Raw genomic sequence first — 8,406 nt, forward strand, 5'->3', positions numbered from 1 at the left:
GAGCTCAGTTGGGACTCAATCCCAGGATCCTGGGATCATAGCCTGAGCCCAAATCAAGAGTCGAAATCTCAAGCGATGGAGCCATCCAGGTGCCCCTATCTGTCACCCAGTGCCTTTGATTTGAGCATGTATTCTGTTTCCGTTCAAAGTAATTGATAGACATACAGTTGTCCTTTTATTACTTGATGTTGGTTGTTTCTGAATCTGTCTGATCCTTTCTTCTCTTTCTCTTTTCTATGGTTTGCTGGGTTTATTTAGTAGTGCAGTTGAAATTGCTTGTCTTTATACTCTGCATATGTATTAGTGGTGTTTGATTTGTGGTTATTATTAGGTTTGTACCTAACCACTTCTGCATATAGAAGTCTATATTAAGTTGATAGTTGTTGAAGCTTGAACCAGTTCTTTACTCCTCTCCTCCCTGTGTTGTAGATATGTAGTGTCATATTTCAAAACCTTTCATATCGTGGATACCTTGGCTGATGTTTTACAGATATATTCATTTTTATTGCTTTTGCGTTTCGCACTTTAATACTGTCACTTTAGGTGTTTCTTTTCCACTTAAAGAGTCTCCTTTAACATTTCTTGCGGGGGTGGTTTGTGGGTTGTGAACTCGCTTAGTATTTATTTGGCAACCTCTTGATCTGTCCTTCCATCTGAATGGTAGTGTTGTGGATAGACTCTCTTTGGCTGCAGATGTTTTCCATTCAGCAACTTTACCATACCTGCTGCTCACTTACGGTTTCAAACTTTCTTCTGAAAAACATCCAGTGATAAACTTATGGGGTTTTTTCTTGTAGGTAACTGTCATCTTTTCTTTTCCTGCTGTTAAAATTTTTCTTGATCATGACATTTTGGGTTTTAATTACTACATGACTTGGTGTAGATCTGCTTCTGCTGAATATTTTGGGGGTTCTTTGTGCCTCCTGCTTCTGAATCTGTTTCCTTCCCCGATTGAAGGAAGTTTTCATCTATTGTGTCTTCAAATAAATTTTCTGGTTCCATTTCTCAGAATTCTCAGAATGAGAAATAGGACAGGAAAGACCTATTGAAGCTTCTCTGATGAGTCACTGGATTTGCATGCATGGAGGATACATTTGGGACTCAAATGAACAACCTACTTTTAATTTCAAAGAACTAGAAAAAGACAACAATCTACGTCCAATGTTCTCAAAACGGAGAAAGGAATACATATGAGAGTGGAAACCAATGAAATAGAGACCATGAAATCAATAGAAAATATGAAGAAGACCAACAGTGGGTTTTCGAAGGAGTGAAACAAAATTGTCAAGACTATACATAGACTATGCTAAGACAGAGAGACGACCCAATTCAAAATAACTATAAATAAAAGAGAAGACATTACACCTGATACCAAAGAAATATAAAGGAGACAAAGAGGCGACTATGTGCAAATTAGATGCCAGCAAACCACTTACCTAGAAGAAATGGATAGGTTCTTAGAAACACACAACCTACCAAGACTGTATTAGGAAGATATAGAAGGTTTGCACAGACCCATTAAAGGAAGACTGCATCAATACAAGAAGATAACCAATGCAAGTAAATTGAGTTAGTAATGGAAATTCTCTCAGGGAAGAAAAGCTCAGGAACAGGTGCATTCACTGGTGAATTTGAACAACCGTTGTAGAAGAAACTAACAGCAGTCCTCTCACTGATTAAAAAGGGATAAACACCTCCAAACTCATTTCATGAGACTGGAATACCCTGGTAGGAATCCAGAAGAGGATACTACTTGAACAGAAAACTATAGGCCAGTATCCCCGTGATGAATATAGATGAATAATTCCCAATAATATACAAGCAAACCAAATTCAGCATCACCCTAAAAGGATCATTGACCGTGATGAAGGGCTTTTTTCCCTGTAAAGGAAGGATGTTTCAGAAATGCAAATCAATAAATGTGACTCCTCACATACTTGAATGAAAAAAAAATCAACCAGAAACCAGAATCTTAAGTATAAATAGCAAAGGCAGGGTTACTAGAAGGGAGGTGGGCAGGGGGATGGGTTTAATGGGTGATGGGCTAAGAAGGGCGCTAGTAGCGAGGAACACTTGGTGTGGTATGTAAGTGATGGATGACCACATTCTATACCTGAAACTAACACTACACTGTATGTTAACCAACTGGAATTTAATTAAAAACTTGAACAAATAAATTCTAAAGAAATACATAAATAAATTTAACCTAAAATAAATAAATACATTTTAAAAATTAAAAAGAAAACTCATGTGACGATGTCAATAGACACAGAAAAAAAAGTTCTGAGAAAATTTGGTATCCATTTGTGCTAAAAATCTCTTTAGAATTCTGTGTAGAAGGAACATATCTCAACATAAGAAAGGCCATGTATGTGAAGCCCACAGCTAACATAATACTCAATAGTGAGATTGTGAAAGATTTTCCTCTAAGATCAGGCACAAGACAACGATGCCCTAGATATGTGAAGGGGATTGGTTGATGCAAGTTTCTGTTTATGGAATGAATAAATCACAGGTAGAAGACATAGCATAGGGAAAATAGAGAATGGTACTGGAGTGGTGATGCATGGTGAGAGATGATAGCTACACCTGTGTTAGCATAGCAGCATGTATACACTTGTCCCATCACTATGTTGTTCATCTGAAACTAATGTAACACAGTGTGTCAGGTATTCCCAAATAACATGATTTTTTAAAACTAAGGTAAAGGAATGAAATAAAAAGTTTAATGTAAAAGAACCTGTTCATATCTAATCAAGAAATGCAATAAAGTTCCAAAATAGAAAGTCACATATCAAATTCTGTAGCATTCCTATACACTAACCAAATTATCTAAGAGGGAAAGAAAACAATCCCATTTACAATAGCATCAAAACCAATAAAATTTATAGGAATAAATTTAGCTAAGGAAGTGAAAGACCTCTCTACAGAAAACTGTAAAACCTGTGTGCAGAAATGGAAGAAATTCAATTTGTATGAAAGAAACAGGAGACTCCGCCCACCAACTCCAGTTATACACCACAGCACAGGAGAAGTGCCCTGCAGGTCCTCACCACGCCAGGGACTATCCAAAATGGCCAAGCGGAAGAATTCCCCTCAGAAGAATCTCCAGGAAATAACAACAGCTAATGAGCTGATCAAAAAGGATTTAAATAATATAACAGAAAGTGAATTTTAGAATAATAGTCATAAAATTAATCGCTGGGCTTGAAAACAGTATAGCTGGCACAAAAACAGACACATAGACCAATGGAATAGAATAGAAACCCCACAACTAGACCCACAAACGTATGGCCAACTCATCTTTGACAAAGCAGGAAAGAACATCCAATGGAAAAAAGACAGCCTCTTTAACAAATGGTGCTGGGAGAACTGGATAGCAACATGCAGAAGGTTGAAACTAGACCACTTTCTCGCACCATTCACAAAAATAAACTCAAAATGGATAAAGGACCTAAATGTGAGACAGGAAACCATCAAAACCTTAGAGGAGAAAGCAGGAAAAGACCTCTCTGACCTCAGCCGTAGCAATCTCTTACTCGACACATCCCCAAAGGCAAGGGAATTAAAAGCAAAAGTGAATTACTGGGACCTTATGAAGATAAAAAGCTTCTGCACAGCAAAGGAAACAACCAACAAAACTAAAAGGCAACCAACGGAATGGGAAAAGATATTCGCAAATGACATATCGGACAAAGGGCTAGTATCCAAAATCTATAAAGAGCTCACCAAACTCCACACCCGAAAAACAAATAACCCAGTGAGGAAATGGGCAGAAAACATGAATAGACACTTCTCTAAAGAAGACATCCGGATGGCCAACAGGCACATGAAAAGATGTTCAGCGTCGCTCCTTATCAGGGAAATACAAATCAAAACCACACTCAGGTATCACCTCACGCCAGTCAGAGTGGCCAAAATGAACAAATCAGGAGACTATAGATGCTGGCGAGGATGTGGAGAAACGGGAACCCTCTTGCACTGTTGGTGGGAATGCAAACTGGTGCAGCCGCTCTGGAAAGCAGTGTGGAGGTTCCTCAGAAAATTAAAAATAGACCTACCCTATGACCCAGCAATAGCACTGCTAGGAATTTATCCAAGGGATACAGGAGTACTGATGCATAGGGGCACTTGTACCCCAATGTTCATAGCAGCAATCTCAACAATAGCCAAATTATGGAAAGAGCCTAAATGCCCATCAACTGATGAATGGATAAAGAAATTGTGGTTTATATACACAATGGAGTACTACGTGGCAATGAGAAAAAATGAAATATGGCCTTTTGTAGCAACGTGGATGGAACTGGAGAGTGTGATGCTAAGTGAAATAAGCCATACAGAGAAAGACAGATACCATATGGTTTTACTCTTATGTGGATCCTGAGAAACTTAACAGGAACCCATGGGGGAGGGGAAGGAAAAAGAAAAAGAGGTTAGAGTGGGAGAGAGCCAAAGCATAAGAGACTCTTAAACTGAGAACAAACTGAGGGTTGATGGGGGGTGGGAGGGAGGGGAGGGTGGATGATGGGTATTGAGGAGGGCACCTTTTGGGATGAGCACTGGGTGTTGTATGGAAACCAATTTGACAATAAATTTCATATATATATAAAAAAAAAGAAACAGGAGAACACACAAGTCAGTGAAAAGCCATCCCATGTCCATCTGTCAGTGGAATTAATATAGATACAATGCCCATACTACCCAAAGCCCTCTAGAGATTCAGTGCAATCTCTATCAAGACTCCGATGTAAGTTTTATGCAATTAGAAACACATATCTTCAAATGTATTTGGAACCACAAAAAGACCCCAAGTAGCCAATGCAAGAAAGAACAAAACAGGTGGCATCACACTTCTTGATTTCAAGCTGCATTCTAACACAAAGAAATCAGTTATGTCATTGGCATAGGCACACACACACAAGACAATGGAATGGAAATTGAGAGCCCAAACTAAAGCCATGCATGCACAGTCAACTAGTATTTGACAAGGGAGTCAAGAATACTCAGTGGAGAAGAGTAGTCTCTTGAATAACTGGAGCTGGGAAAATTGGATAGTCACATGTATAAGATTAAAGCTTAGCACCTTATGTTACATCACTCCAAGAATTAACTTGAAATGGATTAAAGATGTAAACGAATGATATGAAAACAAAATTCTTCCTCACCATTTCAGCTCTTATTATGCCAAGACGTAGCTGTTGAAGTGGTGAAGGGCTGGATAGAGAGTAGTCCTGGAAATAGAAGCCTGTGTGTGTGAAACAGACTTTCTTTAGTAGTCTGTAATTATCCCCCTGATCCTTTAAGAGTAGCCACTTCCTTCCCTACATTTTCAGGCACAGCTAGTACCATGCTTGCTGCCAGCAATGCACTGCTTTGTCTCCACAAATGCCTAGAAGCTCTAGGTTGGACCCATTGGGAAGGGTGGAGTTTTGTGGCAGTAATGCTGCCCTGTTGAAACCAGGTGGAGGGGAAGGAGAGAGGTGCCATTCCGGCTTCACTGGGGTTCAGGTATGTTAGTGTTGGTGTTGGATTTTTCACCTTTTACTCTAACACATCTCAAAAGTTTAATTTCTGTCCGGCATGTCAAAATGGCTTCCAGAACAGTTCCTCCTTTCTCAGAAGTGCCCTCCGTGTCATACCCCGTTGGGCTGCTCTTTATCACCATCCAGGATCTTTGGGCCACCACCAACTTCTCCAACCTGGTGGCCTCTGGGACCTCACCCTCCACTTCCACCATCTGGAAAGATGATTGAAACAGTATGAGTTGACTTATAAAACACGTTTTGTCTTTTTACTTGTTGAGTGTTTGGAGAGGATGCAGTGATGGCACCACAGGGCTTTCAGGTTAGCCTGAGTGAGGACAGTGTAATGTGCTTCAAAATTCTCAGGAAATGAATGAAATGGGCAGTCGTTTCCACCCAGTGAGCTGGGCAACACATGTCTCTGAGAAGGAAAGAGGCCTTATACATGCTGACAGACATAGCACTCCCTAGGATGTAGCTTGTACAGAGACCATGTGCTGGGCTCTCTGAGGGATGAAACACACCCCTAACTTTATTTCTAGCTAGTTGAGACCTGAACTGTTCACAGATGCTTGATTAGTTATAAAAACTCCTGAACCAGGGCCATGTAGACCTTCCTCAAAGGACAGGATCAGATCTCCCTCTTGTCCTCAAGGGTCACCCGAGGCACCTGAAAAACCCTCTGCCCCTAGTACGGGACATGAGAATGTGAAAGAGTTGAATATAATGAAACATGTTGTGGATGGTTTGTTTTTCTTGCACACAGTCTATGCAAGTCAGAATCAACTTCCATCCCCCTCCATCTTTTATGAGACCTAGGACATGGTGCAACTCCCATGGGGAGTATCAGTTGTGTCTCTACCATGGATGCAGAGAAAGACAAGGTAAATTCTGTTGCCTATTTCAGTTGCAATGCTTTCTGGAAACTTTTATCTGACCTTGTCTGGTTTTCTATGCCCTCTGGTATTTTTACTGTTTGATTTACATCCTCACAAGCCTCCAGACTTCTCCAGTTTAAGATCATCATGTTAGCTACTGCCTCTGGACGCCACAAGTGTGTGGAGGCGGAGGACCACGTGGCTATCACTTTGTGTTTGTGGAAATAACTTGAGGAGAATGACACTTCACTGCACCCTCAAGTCTTCTGGAGCATGGGACACCTTTCTCACCTTCTTTGCATGGGATTATCCTGATTATTTTCATTTTTTTTCCTATTTCAGAGTAGGCCATGAATTTGTTCAGAATGTCTGCTATGAGCCTCGTGACTGGAAAAGATAACAACACTTTCCAACATTATATTGTGTGCTTTGTGCAGTGTTGAGGGTTCTTAGTTAAATTTCAGAACTCATTACTGGTCCTTCTGTGTTGGTCAATGTGCAATAGAGAAGTTCTCCCAAGCTTTGCGCAGTGGCAGTATCATAGCCAATGAGGTTTATCCGAGGCACGATTATTGCTCATTGAGAATTTCTCCAGTTGTCCCCTAGGTGGAAATACTCTGAATTTTCAGAAGCGGCATGTGTAATCGAAAATGTACGTGGAACTTCAGTCGTGAAGGGAGAGAATCAGTGATTACCTGCAGGGCCAGTAACTCACAGAGTTCTTCAGTTGTATTTATATGAGCAGGTTCTCTTGTGTCCCGGGAACAGTTGCAACTGGTACTTTGTCTCATGATGCCTTATGGGAGTTTTACACCTGAAATTGAGACATGTTTCTGTTCATTCTTTTACGTAGAATTTCTACCTCCCTTTTACAATGGGACAAAATAGCTCTGCAATTCATATTGTATTTAAAAGCTGAATTACCTGTGAATTAAGGTAAACACTCTTGAGACCAATGAATGTGCACAGGTAACGTGTTTCTCTCAGAAAACACATTTCTAGACCCCTGCAGGACTCCAGGAATCCCCATCTCCTCAGAGGTCTCTGTGCCCTTGCACAGAAGATGTCTTTGTCAGTGAGGGAAGCAGAGTAAGGACATGAATGGGATGGCAATTTGAGCTTTGACCCTGGGGTGGCCCTGAATCTCTGTGTGGTGCTGGGCTTTTCTTTCATTCCTTCATGTTTTGTCTGTTCTCAATGTGTAAGTAAAAAGTCTGCAGATCTGGTGGAAGAGGGGTGTCCTGAACACAGATGCCTGCCTCTCTGGAATACATTACTTTATTAGACTGGCATTACTGCCATCAATCTTCAAGAATATGATTCCTTGGCTTTCTGCATTTGTAAACATGTGCAGTGATGTGTGGAGACAGTAGTTTATCCTTGTGCATCTGGTACCTTCAGGCTGTAGGTGGGACCTCATAGGAGGTCCTCGTGAGACCTTCAGGTTGTAAGTGGGATCTCGTGGGAGGGTAGAGTTTTCTGGCCCTGATGCTGCATTCTACTAGAATCCGTGAATGAACAAGGGGCCAGGTGCTGACACCTGCTTCATTGTGTTTCAGCTCCTGTGGGCGTTCTACTTCTGTCTGTCATACCAACATACCTGTCGCTTCTGTTCTGTAGGTCCTTATGGTTGCAAGAGGACCTCCTCTTTTACCAGGTCCACCCTGCATGCCCTCCCCCACAGATCCCCTTTATCACTGTTCATGGACTCTATAAGTCACCACCAGCTCATTGGTGCCCTCAGTGACCTCCACCTCGACTATTTGTAAGATGATCTGAACAGTATGAGTTGACATGTTCAGCATATTCATCTACTGTCTTGTTGAGTCTTTGAGAAGATGTAGAGATGGCCTCACAGGCTTTTCAATGCAAGGGTGCTGCTGACTGAAACACTGTTAAGATTCCTCAAGTTCCTTAGGACATACATATGTTGGGCTGTGCCTAAGTGTGTGTATCTCTGTGAGACTAAATGCGACGAAAGGTTGTAGATTAGCTGTGTGGCTTCC

At 41.1% G+C, this 8,406-nt stretch overlaps 1 pseudogene; it reads left to right on the forward strand.

Moving 5' to 3' along the window:
- The first annotated feature begins 6,918 nt into the window (after positions 1-6,918).
- LOC125153847 (uncharacterized) lies at positions 6,919-7,071 on the forward strand (annotated as a pseudogene).
- Positions 7,072-8,406: the final 1,335 nt, after the last annotated feature.

Source organism: Prionailurus viverrinus, chromosome E2 (genome assembly GCF_022837055.1).
Source record: "Prionailurus viverrinus isolate Anna chromosome E2, UM_Priviv_1.0, whole genome shotgun sequence".
Taxonomy (NCBI): domain Eukaryota; kingdom Metazoa; phylum Chordata; class Mammalia; order Carnivora; family Felidae; genus Prionailurus; species Prionailurus viverrinus.